This window comes from Equus quagga, chromosome 5 (genome assembly GCF_021613505.1).
Source record: "Equus quagga isolate Etosha38 chromosome 5, UCLA_HA_Equagga_1.0, whole genome shotgun sequence".
NCBI lineage: Eukaryota > Metazoa > Chordata > Mammalia > Perissodactyla > Equidae > Equus > Equus quagga.
Window position 1 is genome coordinate 8,476,936 of NC_060271.1, and position 20,265 is coordinate 8,497,200.

Consider the following 20,265-nt stretch of genomic DNA (forward strand, 5'->3'; position numbering starts at 1 on the left):
TTTCACAGTAAAACTCAGTACATTTATAGAATGATCAGATGATTTTAATATTATATATTGTTATTGCTAGGTGAAGCAAACTGATATAAAGTAATTATGCTAGTAATAGAGTAATAATTTTTTTGAATATAGTGTCATTCCAGAACTATGTTAAAGTTATTTTCAGATTTTCACAATTTTTGTGCAAGTTTTCTTCGTTTTTAATACAGCTCTTTGATTTTGTGTGGTAGAGACCTGTGTCCATAAACTTTGAATATTGTTAAACTTCTCCCCAGCGCCCCCCACACCTACCAGATTTTTAAAAATTATGTAATGAAAGGAAAAAAATTCCTGTTTTTCTCTACCACACTGCTCATAGAACACTTCTGGCCATCAAATGTGTGGATTTTTTTTCCCACACCGGGCAATTCTTCAACAGCTGGATGTTCTACAATTTAAATTCTGATACCATCTACCTGGAAATAGCATCAGATCCCATAGGTTCAGGATCAGTCTCACAAGACTGCCCCCACATCAGACACCAATTTCAAGTCCAGGTTGTTACTTGTGCTTCTGACCAACTGGTGCTAAATTGGACATTCCCACAACCTCCTTCTTGGGTTCGATAATTTGTTAGAGTGGCTCACAGAACTCAGAAAAGTGCTCTACTTACTATCGTCAATTTATTACTAAGCATATTTTAAAGGATATAAATGAAGAGCCAGATGAAGAGATCCATAGGGCGAGATCCAGAAGGGTCTTGAGCACAGGAACTTCTGTGCCTGTAAAGTTTGGGGTGTGCCATGCTCCCAGTACATGGATTCTTTCTTGTTCACCAACAGAAGCTCTCCAAAACCCTCCAGCCAGGACTTTTTTATGGAGGCTTCATTACAAACATGATTGATTAAATCATTGTCTATTAGTGATTAACTCAATCTCCAACCCTTCTGTCTTGCTGAGAGGTTGGGGGGGAATGGGATGCAGGTATCTGGAAGTTCCAACCCTCTAATCACATGGTTGTTTCCCCTGGTAACTAGCCCCCATCCTGAGGGGTTTTCCAAAAGTCACCTCATTAGCAAACTCAGATGTACTTGAATGGGACTTGTTATGAATAACGAAAGATTCCTTGCCCCTTTCATCTTTATCACTTAGAAAATTTCAGGGGTTTTAGGAGCTCTCTGGGGAAGAAAACCAAATATATATATCTTTTATTGTTGTTGTTGTTAAAGAAGATTCACCCTGAAATAACATCTGTTGCCAATCTTCCTCTTTTTGCTTGAGGAAGATTCACCCTGACCTAACATCTGGGCCAATCTTCCTCTATTTTGTATGTGGGTCCCTGCCACATCATGGCCACCAATGAGGGGTATAGGTCCAAGCCAGGGAACTGAATCCTAGGCTGCCAAAGCAAAGCACGCTGAACTTAACCATTAGGCCATGGAGCCAGCTCTCTCTCTCTACTTTTTTGGTTAATGTTCTTGAAAACCTTTTGTTTTGTTTTATTTTACTTGTTAATTTTATTGAGGTGATACTGGCTTTTAACTGTGCAAATATCAGGTGCACGTTATTATATTTCAGTTTCTCTGTAGACTGCATTGGGTTCGCCACCAATAGTCTAGTCTTTATCCATCACCATACATATGTGCCCCTTTACCCCTTTTGTCCTCCGCCTACCCCATTTTCCTCTGATAATCACTAATCTCTTTTCCTTGTGTATGTGTTTGTTTATCTTTCACATGAGTGAAATCATACTGTATTTGTTTTTCTCTATATGACTTACTTCACATAGCATAATACCCTCAAGGTACATCCATTTTGTTGCAAATGGGATGATTTTGTCTTTTTTTTTATGGCTGGGTAGTATTCCATCGTATATATATACCACATCTTCTTTATCCATTCATCCATTCATGGGCACTTGAGTTGCTTCCACGTCTTGGCTATTGTGAATAATGCTGTGGTGAACATAGGGGTGCATAAATCTCTTTGAATTGTTGATTTCATGTTCTTTGGATAAATACCCAGTAGAGGGATAGCTGGGTCATATGTTATTTCTATTTTTAACTTTTTCGAGAAATCTCTGTACTGTTTTCCATAGTGGCTGCACCAGTTTGCATTCCCACCAGCAGTGTATAAGGGTTCCCTTTTCTCCACATCCTCTCCAACACTTATTTCTTGTCTTGTTAATTATAGGCATTCTGATGAGTGTGAGGTGATATCTCATTATAGTTTTGATTTTCATTTTCCTAATAATTAGTGAGGTTGAACATCTTTGTGTTTGCCTCTTGGCCATCTGTATATCTTCCTTTGAAAAATGTCTCTTCATATCCTCTGCCCATTTTTTTGATCAGGTTGTTCATTTTTTTGTTCTTGAGCTGTAGGAGTTCTTTATATGTTTCGGAAATTAACCCCTTGTCAGACATGTGATTTGCAAATATTTTCTCACGGTTGGTGGATTGTCTTTTTGTTTTGTTGATGGTTTCCTTTGCTGTGCAGAAGCTTTCAAATCTGATGTAGTCCCATTTGTTTATTTTTTCTTTTGTTTCCCTTGCCTGAGTAGACATGGTATTCGAAAAGACCCATGTCAAAGAGCATACTGCCTGTATTTTCTTTTAAGAGTTTGATGGTTTCAGGTCTCACATTCAAGTCTTTAGTCCATTTGGAGTTAATTTTTGTGTATGATGTAAGATAATAGTCTACTTTCATTCTTTTGCATGTGGCTGTCCAGTTTTCCCAGCACCATTTATTGAAGAGTCTTTCCTTTCTTCATTGTATATTCTTGGTCTTGAGTCAAAGATTAGCTGTCAGTGGATGTGTGGTTTTATTTCTGGGCTCTCAATTCTGTTCCATTGATCTCTGTGTCTGTTTTTTCTGCCAGTATGATGCTGTTTTGATTACCATAGCTTTGTGTAATATATTCTGACGTCAGGGATTGTGATGCCTCCAGCTTTGTTTTTTTCCCTCAGGATTGCTTTAGCTATTTGGGATCTTTTGTTGCCCCATATGAATTTTAGGATTCTTCGTTCTATTTCCATGAAGAATGTCATTGGGATTCTGATTGGGATTGCATTGAATTTGTAGATTGCTTTAGGTAGTATGGATATATTAACTGTGTTTATTCTTCCAATCCATATGCACGGAATCTCTTTCCATCTCTTTATGTCTTCTGTGATTTCTTTCAATAACGTCTTATAGTTTTCATTGTATAGGTCTTTCACCTCCTTGGTTAAATTTATTCCTAGATGTTTTGTTCTTTTTGTTGTGATTGTAATTAGGATTGTGTTCTTGAGTTCTCTTTGTGTTACTTCATTATTAGTGTATAGAAATGCAACTGATTTTTGAAAGTTCATTTTGTACGTTGCAACTTTGCTGTGGTTGTTGATTATTTCTAATAGCTTTCTTGTGTATTCTTTAGGGTTTTCTATGTACAGAATCATGTCATCTGCAAACAGTGAGAATTTCACTTCTTCCTTTTCTTTTTCTTGTCTAATTGCTCTGGCCAAAACCTCCAGTACTATATTGAATAATAGTGGCAAGAGTGGGCACCCTTGTCTTGTTCCATTCTCAGAGCATGGCTTTTAGTTTTTCACATTGAGTATGATGTTGGCTGTGAGTTTGACATGTATGTCGTTTATTGTGTGGAGGTACTTTCCTTCTATACCCTTTTTTTTGAGAGTTTTTATCGTAAATGAATATTGGATCTTGTCACATACTTTTTTTGTATCTATTGAGATGGTCCTGTAGTTTTTATTTCTAATGTTGTTAATGTGTTGTATCACGTTGATTGATTTGTGGATGTTGAAACTTCTCTGTGTCAGTGACATAATTCCCACTTGATCATGGTATGTGATCCTTTTAATGTATTTCTTTATTTGATTTGACAATATTTTGTTGAGGATTTTTGCGTATGTGTTCATCAGTGATATTGGCCTGTAATTTTTCTTCTTTGTATTGTCTGTCTGTTTTTGGTATCACGGTAATGTTGACCACATAGAATGAGTTTGGAAGCATTCCATCTTCTTCAATTTTTTGGAATAGTTTGGGAAGGATAGGCATTAAATCTTTGAATCTTTGGTAGAATTCTCCTGAGGAGCCATCTGTCCTGGACTTTTGTTTTTTGGGAGGGTTTTTCTTTTCTTTTCTTGTTTTTTGGGGTTTTTTGTGTGTGTGAGGAAGATTGTCCCCAGGGTAACGTTTGTTGCCAACTGTCCTCATTTTGTTTGAGGAAGGTTGTCCCTGAGCTAACATCTCTACCAATCTTCCTCCATTTTATATGTGGGATGCCACCACAGGATATCTTGATGAACCCTATGTAGGTTCCAAACCTGCAAACCCCAGGCTGCTGATCCAGAGTGTGCAAACTTAACCACTAACCACCAGGCCAGCCCCTGGGAGATTTTTGATTACTATTTCAATCTCGTTACTTGTGATTGGTCTATTCTGATTCTCTGTATCTTCTTGCTTCAGTTTTGGGAGGTTGTGTGACTCTTAGAATTTATCCGTTTCTCCTAGGTTTTCCAATTTGTTGACATATAGTTTTTCATAGTATTCTCTTATAATCCTTTGTATTTCTGTGGTATCTATTGTAATTTCTCCTCTTTCATTTCTAATTTTATTTATTTGAGGCTTCTTTCTTTTTTTCTTAGTGAGTATGGCTAAGGGTTTGTTAATTTTGTTATCTTCTCAAAGAATCAGCTCTTAGTTTCATTGAGCCTTTCTGTTGTTTTTTAGTCTTTATTTCATTTACTTCTGCTGTAATTTTTATTATTTCCTTCCTTCTGCTGATTTTGGGCTTTGTTCTTCTTTTTCTAGTTCTGTTAGGGGTAGTTTAAGATTATTTATTTGAGATTTTTCTTGTTTGTTGAGGTCGGCCTTTATTGCTGTAAATTTCCTTCTTAAGACTGTTTTTGCTGCATCCCATAAAAGTTGGTACGTTGTGTTTTTATTTTCATTTGTCTCCAGGTACTTTTTATTTCTCCTTTGATTTCTTCATTGGCCCACTGTTGGTTCAATAGCATGTTGTTCAGTCTCCACATATTTGTGACTTTTCCAGCTTTGTTCTTGTGGTTGATTTCTAGTTTCATAGCATTATGGTCAGAAAAGATCCTGATATGATTTCAGTCTTCTTAAATTTATTGAGGCTTGCCTTGTTTCCCAACATATGATCTATCTTTGAGAATGTTCCATGTGCACTTGAGAAGCATGCGTATTCCGTTTTTGGATGGAATGTATTATATATATATCTATTAAGTCTATCTGGTCTAGTTTTTGGTTTAAGACCATTGTGTCCTTGTTGACTTTCTGTCTGGATGATCTATCCACTGATGTAAGTGGGGTGTTGAGGTCCCCTACTATTACTGTATTGCTGTCAATTTCTCCCTTCAGTTCTGTTAATAGTTATTTTATCCACTTTAGTGCTCCTGTGTTAGGTGCATATATATTCATAAGTGTTATATCTTCTTGGTGGAATGTCCCTTTTATCATTATATACTGCCCTTCTTTGTGTCTAATGTCTTTTTTTTATCTTGAAGTCTGCTTTGTGTGATGTAAGTGTGGCAATACCTGCTTTCTTTTACTTTCCATTTGCTTGGAGTACTGTCTTCCATCCCTTCACTCTGAGACTGTGTTTGTCTTTAGAGCTGAGATGTGTTTCCTGGAGGCAACATATTGTTGGGTCTTGTTTTTTAATCCATCCTGCCACTATGTGTCTTTTGTTTGAGAATTCAGTCCATTACATTTAGTGTGATTATTGATATACGATGGCTTAATATTGCCATTTTATCTCTTGCTTTCCAGTTGTTATGTATTTCCATGGTTTCTTTTCACTTGTATTTCTGACTGCCATTTCAGTTTGATGGTTTTCTGTGATGATTTTTTCAGTTTTCTCTTTATTTGTGAATTGTGGCTCTGCTATGATTTTTTTGTATAGTGGTTACCATGAGGTTTGAATAAAAGATCTCTTAGATGAGATATTCCATTTTCTGATAGCCTTTTATATCCGTTAGCCTATGTAGGTTCTGTCCTTTTCCCCTTCCCTAAGTTATTTTCCCTAATTCCCCAATTATTCATTTTTATGTTGTGAGTTTGTGACCAAATTGAAGTGGTTATAGTTATTTTTGATACTTTCTTTCCCTTCATCCTTTATTTAATGATTGTTTCCTAACCTATTGTGATAGAAAGCTGAAATTTTCTGATTTTGTCTATCTGCTTGTTCAAAGCTTTGTAAATCTTTGCCTTTTTTTTCCAGGTAGGAGAGCTCCCTTCATCTTTTCTTGTTAAGGCAGGTCTAATGGCAATGAACTCCTCAGCTTTTCTTTGGAAAAGGTTTTATTTCTCCATTGTATTATTTTGCTGGATAATTTCCCTGGATAGAATATTCTTGGCTGCATAATTTTTCTGGATAGAGTGTTCTTGACTGATAGTTTTTGTCTCTCAGCATTTTGAATATATCATTCCACTCTCTCCTAGCCTGTGAGGTTTCTGCTGAAAAATCTGCTGAAGCGTGATGGCGATTCCTCTGTTGGTTATTTTCTTCTCTCTTGCTGCCCTTAATATTTTTCTTTGTCATTAACTTTTGACAGTTTTAATATTATATGCCTTGAAGAAGGTCTTTTTGCATTGATGTAAATAGGAGTTCTGTTTTCTTCATGTAGTTGCTTGGCCAGTGTCTTCCCCAGATTTGGGAAGTTCTCAGCTATTATTTCTTTGAATAAGCTCTCTGCTCCTTTCTCCCGCCCTTCTCCCTCTGGGATACCTGTAATCCTTATGTTACTTTTCCTAATTCAGTTGAATATTTCTCAAAGAATTTCTTCATTTTTAAAAAATCTTAATTCTCTCTGCTCCTCCATGTGATATATTGTTTTTTATCTCATTAATTGTGTTCTTCATATGCAGAATTTCTGTTTGGTTCTTTTTTTAGAGCTTCAGTCTATTTGATGAAGTATTCCTTCTGTTCATTAATTTTGTTCTTGACCTTGTTGAAGTGTCTTTCTGAGTTTTCTTGTAGCTCATTGAGTTTTTCTTTATGATGGCTATTTAGAGTTTTCTGTCAGTCAGATTATAATCTTCTATGACTTCAAGTTTGGAGAGTTTGGTTTCTGGAGAGCTGTCATTCTCCTTCTCTTCTACCGTGTTACTGTAGTTCTTAATGGAGTTTGATGAGTTGATCCTCTGCCAGTTCATTTGTGGTAGTAATCACCTTTCTACAGCTTTGGTTACTTTGGTTCTGAGCTGCTTCTGGTTATATTTGAGAGCCTGCGTTTTCCACCCTCCACTGCCTCTGCTAGAAGTGTCATCAGTGTCCTCCTTGTGCTGCTTATGCCTCTGAGATTGCTGGTGCCTTGCTACTTTTGATATCGCTGCAGTCTTAGGTGTTGCCACTGGGGTCACCACGCTGTGAGCACTTCTGCTGCTTCCAGGGTTCCTGTGTCTCGTGTTCTCCCACTTCCTCTCTGTGGGCTCTCCATGGGCTCGGGTGCTTCTGCCCCATGTACCACTTGCGCTGCTGCTCCTGGGTTATCTGGAAGTGCTGGCAGCATTGTTGCCAGGGACGCTGGGTTCTCAGATGTTACTCTTGATGTCGGGGGCCCAGGTTCTTGTATGCAGCCCCTGCTGCTGGTAGAGCTGGTGTCAGGGCTGCTGTTACTAGAGGCTTGGTCTCAGGTTCTGCTGTGGTTCCTGAAGCCTCAGGTTGCAGGTGTCATCTGCCAGTGCTGGAGGAAGAGTAGGGCTTAAGCTGCAAGTGCTGTTGCTGGCCCTGCAGTCTCTGGTCACTGGCGCCTGCCAGTATTCTTTTTGAGACCTCCTGTCAGGGCATCCTGTTCCTGCCAGTGAAATCCACATTTTGGTTGTTGTCGCCACTGCTGGAGCAACTGTACCTCTGCCAGGGGTAGACGAGGGGCCTGGGTTGCCAGCACCGCTCTGTGTCCTGAAGCCTCAAGATGTGTGTGCCATCTGCCTCTGCTGAGGGAGGCAGGGGCTGCAGCCTCTGGTTTCCTGTGTTGGCACGCATTGGTGATCTGCTCTGAAACTTCGTTTCAGGACACCCTGCCCCTGCTGGGAAAATTTATGCCTTGTAGTCCCCGCTGCCCCGGGAGGGAATGGGAGCCATGTCACTGTCTCTGCTCTGTGTCCTGAAGCCTTAGGATGTGCACACCTCCCGCTGCCGCTGCTAGGGACAGGAGCTGCAGCCTCTGATAGTTGGTGCTATGCGTGCACTAGTAACCTGCTCTGAGACCTTGGATCAGGGCACTGCACACCTGCCAGGGAAATTTACGCCTCGGATGTAGTCCCCACTGTTGGAAAGAGCAGCGCCACTCCCAGTGGAGGGGGGAGGGTGGTCCTGACTCTGCTGTGTCTGGCGCCTCAGGACATGTGCACCACCCACTACCCCTGGTGGTGGGCAGGGACCAAGCCATGAGTGCTGTGTTTGCCTTGGTAGCCTGTGGTTGCTGGTGTGTGTGCTGGTGTGATGATCCGCATTTTGGATGCCGGCTGCGTGGGGAGAGGGAGAGGGTTTCTCCCCTGTTCTACTGCCTCCCTGACATCCACTCCACCCACTTCAGATGTGTAGGTGCTTGGATCACTCAGGCATTCTGGTGTGCTATGCAGGGAGTGCCTTTTTGGTCATTGGATGTAGACTGGTTGTAACTTAGAGGGGAGAGAGAAAGGGAGTGACTCACTCCACCATGATTCTGGCATCACTCCTTATGTATTTCTTATTGTGGATCATCTTGTCATAGGTAGACTGTAGCAAAAAGAATATTAAATTTGGCTCTACCAAAGTAGAAATCACTGAATTGAAAAAAGTTAAATCTAATGTATTTGTATTTGATAGTCTGTTAATAATTTGTTTTAGTTTAAGCATTTAAAAATTTCTTGGGTTTCTCTCTATCCTCTATGTTCAGATCGCTTATTAATGGAAGTTGAATTTACACACAATTGTAAACAGCCAAACAGTACATGTAGTCCTCATGTTTATAGTAATGTTGATATAAACACCACATGAGATTAAGTTAAACAAAGAGTTATAGGTATGGTTCTGTATCTAGTCAGAACATTATTTTGTAGGTTACTTAACAGAGTGTAACCACTGTCATCCAACATGTGATCAATATAACTACAAGCAGATAGGAGACATCGTTGGTTATAATCTATTGCTTTCTAGTAGCATGATTAAATAGATTTATTAAAACATCTTCCTGGGCTAATGGAAATGTCCTTCATTGCCATGTGGCTGACCTTAATTGATTGCCAGTTGCTCAGTCTCTAGGTGAGCAGGGACCTACAGAGCTTCTGAAATGCAATGTTTGTTGGAGAATGAGTACTTCATATAGCACTAAAGTAGTCTTCCCTATTTGGCTTTATGGATTTTTCCTAAGTTATAATGATACTATTGTTACCACACAAAATTGGGGTTCTCTGCCTGATGCACATAAAAAGCCAATTATTACAGCTTCAGCTTTTGAGAAAAGAAAACACTTCATTGCGGGGTCAACAAGCAAGGAGACAAGAGGCAAAAGCTCTTAAGTCTGTCTCCCCTATCCAGGGCTTAGGGCAAAATTTGTGGGATAAGTGGGCAGGGTGGTCTGAAAGTTGGAGATACCTGATTGGAGGTAAGGAGAAGTGAGGTAAATGATGACCTGCGTAAGTGTAGTGAAGTTTCATGGCTTTTCAGGGGACATACGTTCACAAAGTGGTGGCATTAGCATATCTGAGGGTTAGATTTTCGGCCCCCTGACATCAAAAGGGTCACCTATCAAGCATTCGTGGAAGCCCAGTTGATGGGTTGGTGGTCCCAACTGGCCTGAACTGGACAAGGGGTCGACTTTCAATTTCTGAGAAACAGCTCTTAATTACTCTGTTGATAAGATGGGGTCAGTTCAGATTGGTTCTAGTGGGCCCATGGTTAGACTATTTCCTGTGTTGGAACAATAAGAAAGACAGAAAAATTCAAAGTCAAACAAAAGACATAAAGCATAGAGTATCTAGGTGGTGGGAGGAGAGGCATGTGGAGGCTCCTGCTAGTGAAAAAGTCATATTAAAGCACTTTTTATTAGAATCTAACTAAAAAGCCAAGGTGTATTTCTTTTAGTGTGTTAATCTATCTTTCTATAAAAATAGAGATTATTTTTCTTTTTTCTGTGATTTCATGGGATGCAAACAAAACAAAAATAAAATTCATGTAGAACCTTAAAAGCTAGTGGTAATAATTATTTTTAACTTGTGATTTTCATTTTGTGTTTCACGAAATAAAAATAATTTTTCTACTTCTTAACTATATGGTGGAGTCCACAAAACAATTTCCTGTTGTGTTATATAGCACATCATATTATCAAATGTGGTAGACAGATAAAATTTCTCTGTACGAAATTCCGTGAGTCAAATTGATTTTTTTTAATTTTTATTTTTTTTTAAAGATTGACACCTGAGCTAACTTGTGTTGCCAATCTTCTTTTCTTTTCTGCTTTCTCCCCTAAAGTCTCCCAGTACATAGTTGTATATTCTGGTTGTAGATCCTTCTGGTTATGCTGTGTGGGGTGTGGCCTCAACATGACTTGATAAGCAGTGCTATGTCCGCACCCAGGATCTGAACCAGCGAAACCCTGGGTCACCAAAGTGGAGCACGTGAACTTATCCTCTTGGCCATGGGGCTGGCCCACCAAATTGGTCTGTTTTTGCAGAATTTTGTTATAGTTGGTGTATTCATAGACATCTTATTTGTAATTTGTAACCTAATTTATAATCTAAAATGGAGAAAATAAAAGATAATTCTGATTTTTAGTGTTATATTTGAGAATTGGCAAATAAATAGCTCTGAAACTGGTAGAGGAAAATAGGAAGTTTATGAGCCAGCCCTGATGGCCTAGTGGTTAAGGTTTGGCACTCTCACCACTTTGATGACCTGAGTTTGGTTCCTGGTCGTAGAATCACACCACTCATTTATCAGTAGCCATGCTGTGGTGGCGGCTCACATAGAAGAACTAGAAGGACTTACAGTTAGAATATACAACTATGCACTGGGACTTTAGGGAGGGAAAAAAAAAAAGGAAAGTTTATGTACATCTTATCCCCTTCCCTTGCTTCATCTCAGATTTGGGATCTTTCTAAATGGCATATTTTATTTAGGTGGTTGGTTTGATGTTTAACTAATTTTACGTTTTATTTCTCTGAGGTGAGTGAGTGGATGTTGGAAGATGGAGGGGAGTTGGATAATAAGCTGCCTATTAATTGCAGTACAGAACTATGACAAGGTCCTGCTGCTGGCTTCCACTGTTTCAATTCCAGGTCAATGGCCAACGTTAGGTTCTTTCTTTATAAAGTATCCATTTTCTCTAACCAGACTAGAGAACATTGGTATTATAGTGTCACTCTTAAACAAAATTTATTATAACCAAATCAGGAAAGTAATATGATTATAATCTATCTCTCCAGAGCAAAGACATCAAGGTATAATGAGGAAAATCCTGGATTTCAGTCCCAAATTGGCTGGGGCCCTAGATTTTTCATTTATAAAATGAGAAGCATTGTTTTAGTTGCCAGGGTAGTTGTAAAATTTCAGTAAGCAGGAGTAGTACATTATATGCAAGAGCACTAATTACAAAGCACAATAATCAAAATGATTTACTTATGTGAATAAATACCAATAATAATCTTTTTCATTCAACTCTTACTTGATTCTTACAACAATCCTTCAAGGACACAGGCCAATTTTGATACCTCTGTTTTATGGGTGAGGAAATTGAGGTGTTTAAAAGAGTTTTGTGGATTGTTTAAAGTTAACAGTAAATACTTCTGAATCTGAAGTCTCCATATCACTCTGCATTACTATAGGTTTTAGATTGTTGACGGAAATATACAAAGCTTTATCTTACCGTCTTCTTTGGAGGCTGTTCTCTAGAATGAGATTTTTTTCTTCAATCTTGTGTAGGGGCAGAAAATTTTCCCTTCTTCCCTTCTAGGGTCTTTGGCTGGTCTAATAATTAAATTAACATAAGATAGATTACAAAAGAAAAACAAATTTAATTTCATATGTATGGGAACACTGTATGGTATAGGGGCCTGGGGCTTCAAAGGGGAGGAGGGTAATTCCTAGGACAACAAGAAGAGCAGATGTTTGGTAATTAGATGTTTGCCCGGCCATACAGATAGGTCATTCAGATAACAAGTTATCTCTGGTAGTAGCTCTCTTTCTGGGCCAGCCCCTGTATCTGAATTATTTTAGGTAGTTAAATGAGAGGTAAAACTTTTTTTTTAATCTGCTGGGTCTTGATTGCTTTCAGCTCAAAATAGTCCACGTGCCAAAGTGGCACATTTTGGGGCAGCCTATTCTGCTCCCCTTCATTTGTAATTTGTCATTATATAGTCTTTGAAGGGCGTTTATGTACGTTATTTCACTTATTGTAATTCTTCTCAAGAATATTTATGAAATTGCAGTGTGTGAATTCACTTTTAGTTATAGTACATTATAATATATAATCATTTAATAAAATGTAGATATAAAATAACATGCTCTTAAATTCTTTACTGACAAACCATTTTATTCTCAAGGTTTGGTGAGAACTATAGGTAGAGAGAACTATATCTTAAACCATGTGCTATAAAAATTTTTTTCTTAACTTGATTTTACTGCCACTAGGGGGTGCCTGGTAATTGAGTCTTATTTTGTATTTACAACTTCTTTCTAAAAAAAAAAAAAAAAGCTAAGCACCTATGATTATGATATGAGCACCTATGATTGAATTCTGTTTAGAATTATTTTAAAGTAAATTATGTTCTTCAGCAAACAGAATTTCAAGCCTTCTGAGAATTTGAGTGAACTCTTTAATCATAATCTCCATAATAGTTGAAAAGCATTTTAAAACCTTTTTTAATAAATCAGATTTAATAAATCACTAATTAATTGAAAGGTGAAGCAGTGCCCCTATGGCACAACTTCAAATTATACTGTAAATCGTAGTAAAGTTAAAAGGGAAAAAAACCTGTTGATTATACATGTTTTATATTATTATAGGAAAGATTCAGTCCATCAAAGATTTATTGATTTCCTACTAGATAAAAACAAGCTCTATCTTCAAGGAGCTTATAACCTATTCATTAAAGGTATTAGGTTTTTTCTTAATTCATCTCTTTACAGAAATTTTCCTTCATTCTTGGTGTTCTTCTGCCACTCAGGTTGATTCACCCAATAAGCTCCTCTTTTCTTCATCTACTCTAAAGGTTGGTGTCCTGAGAGTTCTATTCTCAGCATTCCCTTTTACTGTATCTTCTCCCTGACATCTACTCTCAACCCTTCAATTTCCAAATATGTATAGATGACTCACAAATCTCTGTTTATAAACCCATATGTCCAAGTGCCAGTGGAGCTTTTCACTGGTCTGTGTCCCACATGTAGTTCAAAATCATATGTCTAGATCTGAGACAAGCCTGAGAAATCTGTACTACTGCCTATATTTTTTGTCTCAAATGTACAGTGCTGCAAAATACTGCAGTATATTCCAGGTAGGATGATAATTATTTAAAAGTCCATTGAGTTTGGCATATAAGTAACTGATGACTTTATTAAGATCATTTTTGGTAGAAAGATGAGAATGAGAATCAGATTCTAATAGATTTTAAGGGATAAGTGAGAAATGAGGAATCAGTTATTGTTACTTTCAGAAAACTCAGCTGTGAAGGGAAGAAGAAGTTGAGCAAGGAGTAGTGTCAAGAAACTGGAGAATTATCAGAAGTATGAGGAAAAAGAGACAGCAAATAGGAAAAATTTGAAAAAGTGAAACCAGAAAAGGGCTAGTGGCCAAAAAGGGTATGGGAGTGTCTTAGCTCGAGTTGCTATAACATAATACCAAAGACTGGGTAGCTTAAATAGCAGACATGTATTTCTCGCAGTTCTAGAGTCTGGAAAGTGCAAGATCAGGGTTCTGGCAAGATTTGGTTTCTGGCGAGAGCTCTTTTCCTCACTTGCAGACAGCCACCTTCTTGCAGTGCCCTCACACGGCAGAGAAAAACAGAGCTGTGGTTTCTCTTCCTCTTCTTATAAAGACACCAATCCTATCAGATTAGGACCCCAACCGTATCACCTCGTTTATCCTTAACACCTCCTAAAGACCGTCTCCAAATACAGTCATATTGGGGGGTAGGGCTTCAACATAAGAATTCTAGGAGGGATGCAGTTGAGTCCAAAGCAGGGATGCAGGGTGAAGTCCAGGCGTTATGTGTTGAAATGAAATTAGCTAGCAGGTTAGAGACTGTAGGAACTGTAGAAGAATAGAAAGTTGGAGCAAATGGAGAACATTTCTGGGTTTAGGATTTCAGAGCTGTTGTAGTAATAGTTGATGACAAAGTGCAAATTATAGATAATACTGAAATAGAAGATAGGTAATAGTTACAAGGATTTAAGGAAGTATGAATTGAAAGTATCTGGTACAGATAGTGACACGACAGTTATCATTTATGAAGACAGGCTTTTTGCTAAGCTCTTTATGTATGTTATTAAATCTTCACAGTAAATCATAAATAGGTATTATTGCCCACAGTTTGCAGATGGGGAAACTGAGTTAGTGATAGTGGTGAGGTGATGACAGAGAGTAGTTATTGGGAGTTTGTTTAGGTTCTTGTTTGAAGAAGGCTAGAGATACTGATTAACTTTAATCTGTGATAGAAAACATAAACCTAGGTACAAATGCTATAACTAAAAGGGATAAACACTAAAGAAAAATAACCTGCATACTACTAGAAGAAAAATGAGAATGAGAAAGCGTAGTCAGTACATCAGCAAACAGTGATATGAAAAAGAAGCACAAGAAAACAAGGAGAGTAGAAAACAGAAAAAAAAATCAATCTCACTATAGAATTAAATTCTCCTATTAAAGACAGAAGCTCCCTGATAGGATTTTGAAAATAGTCAGCTCTATGTTGTTTACCAGAGAAACATCTTTTAAAGAAATGACATAGAAAAAATAAAGGGACAGAAAATTATATTCTAGATGCTCCAGCTAAATATTAATTAAAAGAATGTAGTATAGCAATAATCACATAAAATTGAATTTAAGGCAAATATAGCATTGAGGGACAATTTACCAAAAGGATATGCCAATTGTGAACTTGTGTATACAAATCAACAAAAATTGACAGAACTGCAAGGAGAAATAGATCAGCCACAATCATACACAAACATTTTTCACAAACTAGTGAATTAAGCACTAAATCTTTGTAGGCTATAGAAGATTTGAATAACTGAATTGAGCACATGTGGAATACTTATGAAAATTTACCATGTACTAGAACACAAAGTCAGTATCAAAGAATCTCTGTCATACTGACCCCATTCTCTGACCATTATGCCATAAAATTAGACGTGAAGTAATAATAAAAGATACCTGTGAGATCCTCCATACATTTGGATACTACAAATAATTTACATGAAAACAATTTGGCATGGGGAAAAATGAAGTCATAATAGCAACCACTAGATACTTAGATAACATAAATGGGAGTGCTAGATAAGAAAACTGAATACAGCAAAACTGGTCCTTATAGGGAAATTTTAAGGTGGTTAATTAGAAGACAAGAAAGAAAATTGAATTATGTGTTTAACATAAGGAAAATAGAGAAATAACAATGGAGTAAGTCTGAAGAAAAGAGAAAGATTAAAAAGCAGAAATTAATGGTAGAGGTAATCAATAAGAGTAATAACTGTTTGCTTGAAAAGTCAAGCCAAGAAAAAATAAGAGTAAGCACAAATAAAAATATTAGGTATGAAAAAGGGGACTTAACTATAGATTCAGAAGAGATTTTTTTAATTAATAAAATAATTATCAAATTAATACTAAATTTATAAATTGTTTTAAAACAAATATACATAAATAATAATAAAATATGCATATCTTTATGCCAGTAAAATCTGAAATTTAGATGAAATGGAGATTTCTTTTTTTAATGAAGATTAGCCCTGAGCTAACATCTGCTCCCAATCCTCCTCTTTTTGCTGAGGAAGGCTGGCCCTGAGCTAACATCCGTGCCCATCTTCGTCCTCTTTATATGTGGGACGCCTACCACAGCATGGCTTGCCAAGCGGTGCCACGTCCACACCTGGGATCTGAACCAGCGAACCATGGGCTGCCGAAGCAGAACGTGCGCACTTAACCGCTGCGTCACTGGGCTGGCCCTGAAATGGAGTATTTTATATAAAATATAGAATATTAAAATAAGTACAAGAGGAAATAGATAACCTAAAAGAAATAATAACCATTAAAGAAACTGAATTAATAATCAAAAATTTTGCATGTCACTCCTTCCCCCTCCTCCACCCCGGAGGATTTCCGTAAAGAAATCTTACCAAATTCTGATGGAACAGATTGTCCTAGTTTTATACAAATTCTTCTCAGAGGGATTGCTACGTATCTTATTTTATAATACTCATATAATCTTGATACCAAAACCAGAAAAAGATAATACAAGAAAAAGTTATCGCTAAATCTCATTTATAATCACAGATAATAAAAATTAGTGGGTAAACTTTTTTTGTCCTGTCTCAGCCTCACCATTTAATGACCTCTTCTTTTTCCCTGTTCCTTTTCCACTGCATTCAAACTGCACCTCACCCCATGTTCAAATAGTCTCATTAAGATGAAAATGAACCAATAGCTCTCTTTTAAAAAACATAACTTGATTATGTCTCTCCCCTGCTCAAACGCCTCCACTATCTTTCCATCACACTTAGAATAAAACGCAAGTTCCTTACTATGGCCTGTAGAGAACTACCATAATCTTGTCCCTGATTCTCTCCATCTTTTATTACTCTCCCTCCGGCTCATAGCTTGCCAGCCACACGGGGCTTCTTACACTTCTTTAAACATTCTAAGTGTGCTTCCACTTCCGGGCATTTGCACTTTGCTGTTCCTCTGCCAGGAATGATCTTCCACCAGTTAGCAACCTGGCTCATTCCTTCACTTTTTTCAGCCTCTACTCAAATGTAGAGTTTCTTGATTCCCCTATCTAAAACAGGCCCTCTGTTGTTCTCTCTTACTTTGTCTTGGTTTATCACGACAATGCAGTATATTAGTAACATTAGTAATATATTCATTTTCATATTTGTTGTCCATCTCCCTCATCACAACATAAAGCTACAAGAAATCAGGGACTTTTTTTTTGTTCACTGTAATATCTTCAGCAGCTAGAAGAGTGCCTGAACCATAGTAGGTAATTAGAAGTATTTGTGGAATAAATATTGTAAGGTGACACTTTCCTAAGGATATTTGATCTTAAGAGAGACTAAAGCTTAAGAGTAAAGTTCTTATGGTGGAATACTAAACATCATGCAGAACAGAGATTAGATATTATATAGAAGATCTTACAGATGTCCCATAAATGTAAAGAGCTAGACAATCTCCACTCCTTGGCATGAGCTTAGCCTTTATTTTTGTCCAGTGTTCCTTATGGCCTTTCCCATCATACTGTGGAGTAATGGAAGAAGCTCTGGCTTTATACTCAGACTCTTCAGTCCTCTATCTGTCCTATACTGGTTTTGTGGTCTCGGGCAACATCTTTCCTCTATGAGTCTTAGTTTTCCTAGTATTATTTCATGTATGGCTGTCCTCTCTCCAACCAGATCCTGAGCCTTTGAAGAGCAAGAGCATTCTTACTCAGCATCTCCCTCAGCTCATGAAAGTGTCATCTACATAAGAGGGCCTTTAATGAACAAACATTTGTTGTAATGAATGTGAAAAGTTTTATTACCAATTGAGGAACATGATTTTTGGTCCATGCATCTGTAGTCTGTCCATTGGCTGTTTTGCTGTCAAACTTATCATAAAATGTTTTTCAGATAAATGGAGAGTTCATCTATCATATTATTCGTGCAGGACATCAATTATTTACTCATTTACCAGGTATAGATTGAGTATTATCTTACCCAATACGTTCAGTCCTTGTTCTAGGTGCTAGGGATACAGTGAGGAATAAGACAACAAGGTGCCTGCTTGCATGGAGTTTACAATGTAATATGTATAGAGGTAAGGGTAGGGTGGGGGACCAGGCAACAAACTATAAACAAGATAAACAAGAAAAAATATCAGATGATAATAAGCGCTTTGCAGAAAACTAAAATTAAGTGACATGATAAGCAGTATTTGGGTGACTGCTATAGGTTGTAAGGTCAGGAAAAGGTCTTTCTGAAGATGTACCATTTAAGGTGAGACCTGAATGATGGAGGAGCCATTCAAGTGAAGGGCAGATTGAAGAGTATTCTAGGCAAGGGAAAGAGCTAGTGCTAAAGCACTCAGACCACGTATAAATACAGTTGGAGAAGGTGTAATATTTCTGGATTTGGACTTACTAATGATCATCTTGCTAGAAAAGGTAATAAAAAACAGTCTTTTCAACTTGCTTTGGTTTCATTTTAATTAGTGATTAAAATGTCAAGCTCCATTTTAATTATATAGATTTTCTTCCTTTTTATAGCAAGGTGACAGAAAATAAGGTATCTCTTGTGTGTAGTTGTCCCTTTTACAAGTAGTAACTGAGTCTTGCTGCTGAATTTTGACCTTTTTGTACTGGGAGGATGATTCCAGTTAATATTTCAGTAACTTCTATGAGGGTATGGTTGAGCTCTGGTCATGTAGTCAAGCATGTGGTCTTCTTGTGTGGCCTCTGAGTTGTCAAGTTCCTTTTAACTATGGCTTTGAATTAGTTGCTATTTGTGCAAGCATGACTAAATTCAGGGTGCTAATTGAGACTCCTGTGATAGTTGAGTAAACCACTAAAGTTAAAATGTATGGCATTTTTTTGTCCTTTGAAAACCATTGGTGTGAAAGTAGGTGACAATAGCCTTGAATTAAGTGAGAGTAAGGTGTTGTATTTTCCAGTGGGTGCTATGGAAGGAATCAAGGAATATTGAGTCAAGATATCTGAGTCTTAGCCTCTGCTCTGCCACAGAATCACTGTATGACATTGGGCAGGTCATTCCTCTGTTCTGGGCCTCAGCTGCTACCAGAAAATAATGAGGCTTTTCTAGATTCTTGGGGATCCATGATGCGACTCATTCTTCCTTTCTTCTAAGGTTCTTATCAGTGGATTATACACATAAAAATCATTATCCATATTAGGAAACAAGCTGCTTTAATAGCCAGACAGGACCCAATGGAGCATGTGGCTTAGACTTGAGTCCTAAGTGGGGTCTTTTACCTCTCACTTCAGATCTAAATCTTAGGATCCACATGCTTAGGTGGCTTATCGAAAGTTATGACTGGGTCTTCAGAGCCTGATGGACTGATGCAGTAGGCCTGCCTCATCAACCTGTTCACAGTAGGAAAGAGAGCTTAGAGAGCTCATGGCAAGCCTTGTCTAGGGTGTATCTACCACAGAGGGTAAGAAGTGGAAGAGAATTTAGTGCACTAGGGCATAGGAAGTGAAAGAGGATGCTGCTGGTCTCATCCCTGCCTTCTCTGAAATTTAATTTAGTACAATGTGACCTTGTGAATAATTGCAATAGTCTCTTCTCTTACTCTGAGAGAAGCAACTCTAGAATGGGGAAAAATTGCTGCAAGTGTTCTCACTAAAACTCTTCCTTTGTGGGGAGAAGTAGCCTGGGCAGAATTCTCCATATAGATATCTGCAGAAGCTTGAAGAAAAGCAAATGAAACATTCTCATGATCTTTGAAGTCTCTTCTAATTCTATGTTTGATATGTACTTCACTAGATCCATTAAGCGTGGTATAATAAGAGGAAAGACTAAAGTATTCCTACTCTCTCTCTGCTTCTTGTAATCATCCAGCAGCTGTGGTAATAGGTTCACCTGTGCTTCTAGCCTTGGTCCTACCTAAGAGGTGCCACCCTCTGGGTGGTATGTATCTTGATACTCACACAAATCCAGTATACCTTTTGCCTCTCTTTTTCTCATTCGTATTGCTTTCATCCTGTACAGAGGCCATTCTAGACACTCGTCTGCCCCCATTATCCCAACTAAGAAGGATAAGAGAGAAGTATCATGGAACTGTTGTGGGATTCAGTTACTAGAAGGGCATTCTGTGGATGCTTTCAAATAGCTGTTATCCTACTTCTGTTTTCCCAGCACCTCACAATCTCTGCACAAATGTTAATACCTGTAATATTTTTCACTCTTTTGTCTGTATCCTGCTGTTTCAGTTCTTGATGGACTCCCTTAACCTAAGAAGAGTCACATCCACAAGAGCTCTGACTTAGACTTAAGAGGAAAGCTCTAGGATATCGTCTGTAAAGGAGTTAAAGCAGCCATCTAATCCACTCCCATTTTGTGAGTGGAGGAACTGA

The 20,265-nt window shown here is 37.9% G+C and overlaps 1 protein-coding gene across 3 annotated transcripts in view; it reads left to right on the plus strand.

Moving 5' to 3' along the window:
- FAF1 (Fas associated factor 1) overlaps nucleotides 1–20,265 on the plus strand; it is a 473,869-nt gene that overhangs the window by 201,710 nt on the left and 251,894 nt on the right. The window lies entirely within an intron of this gene.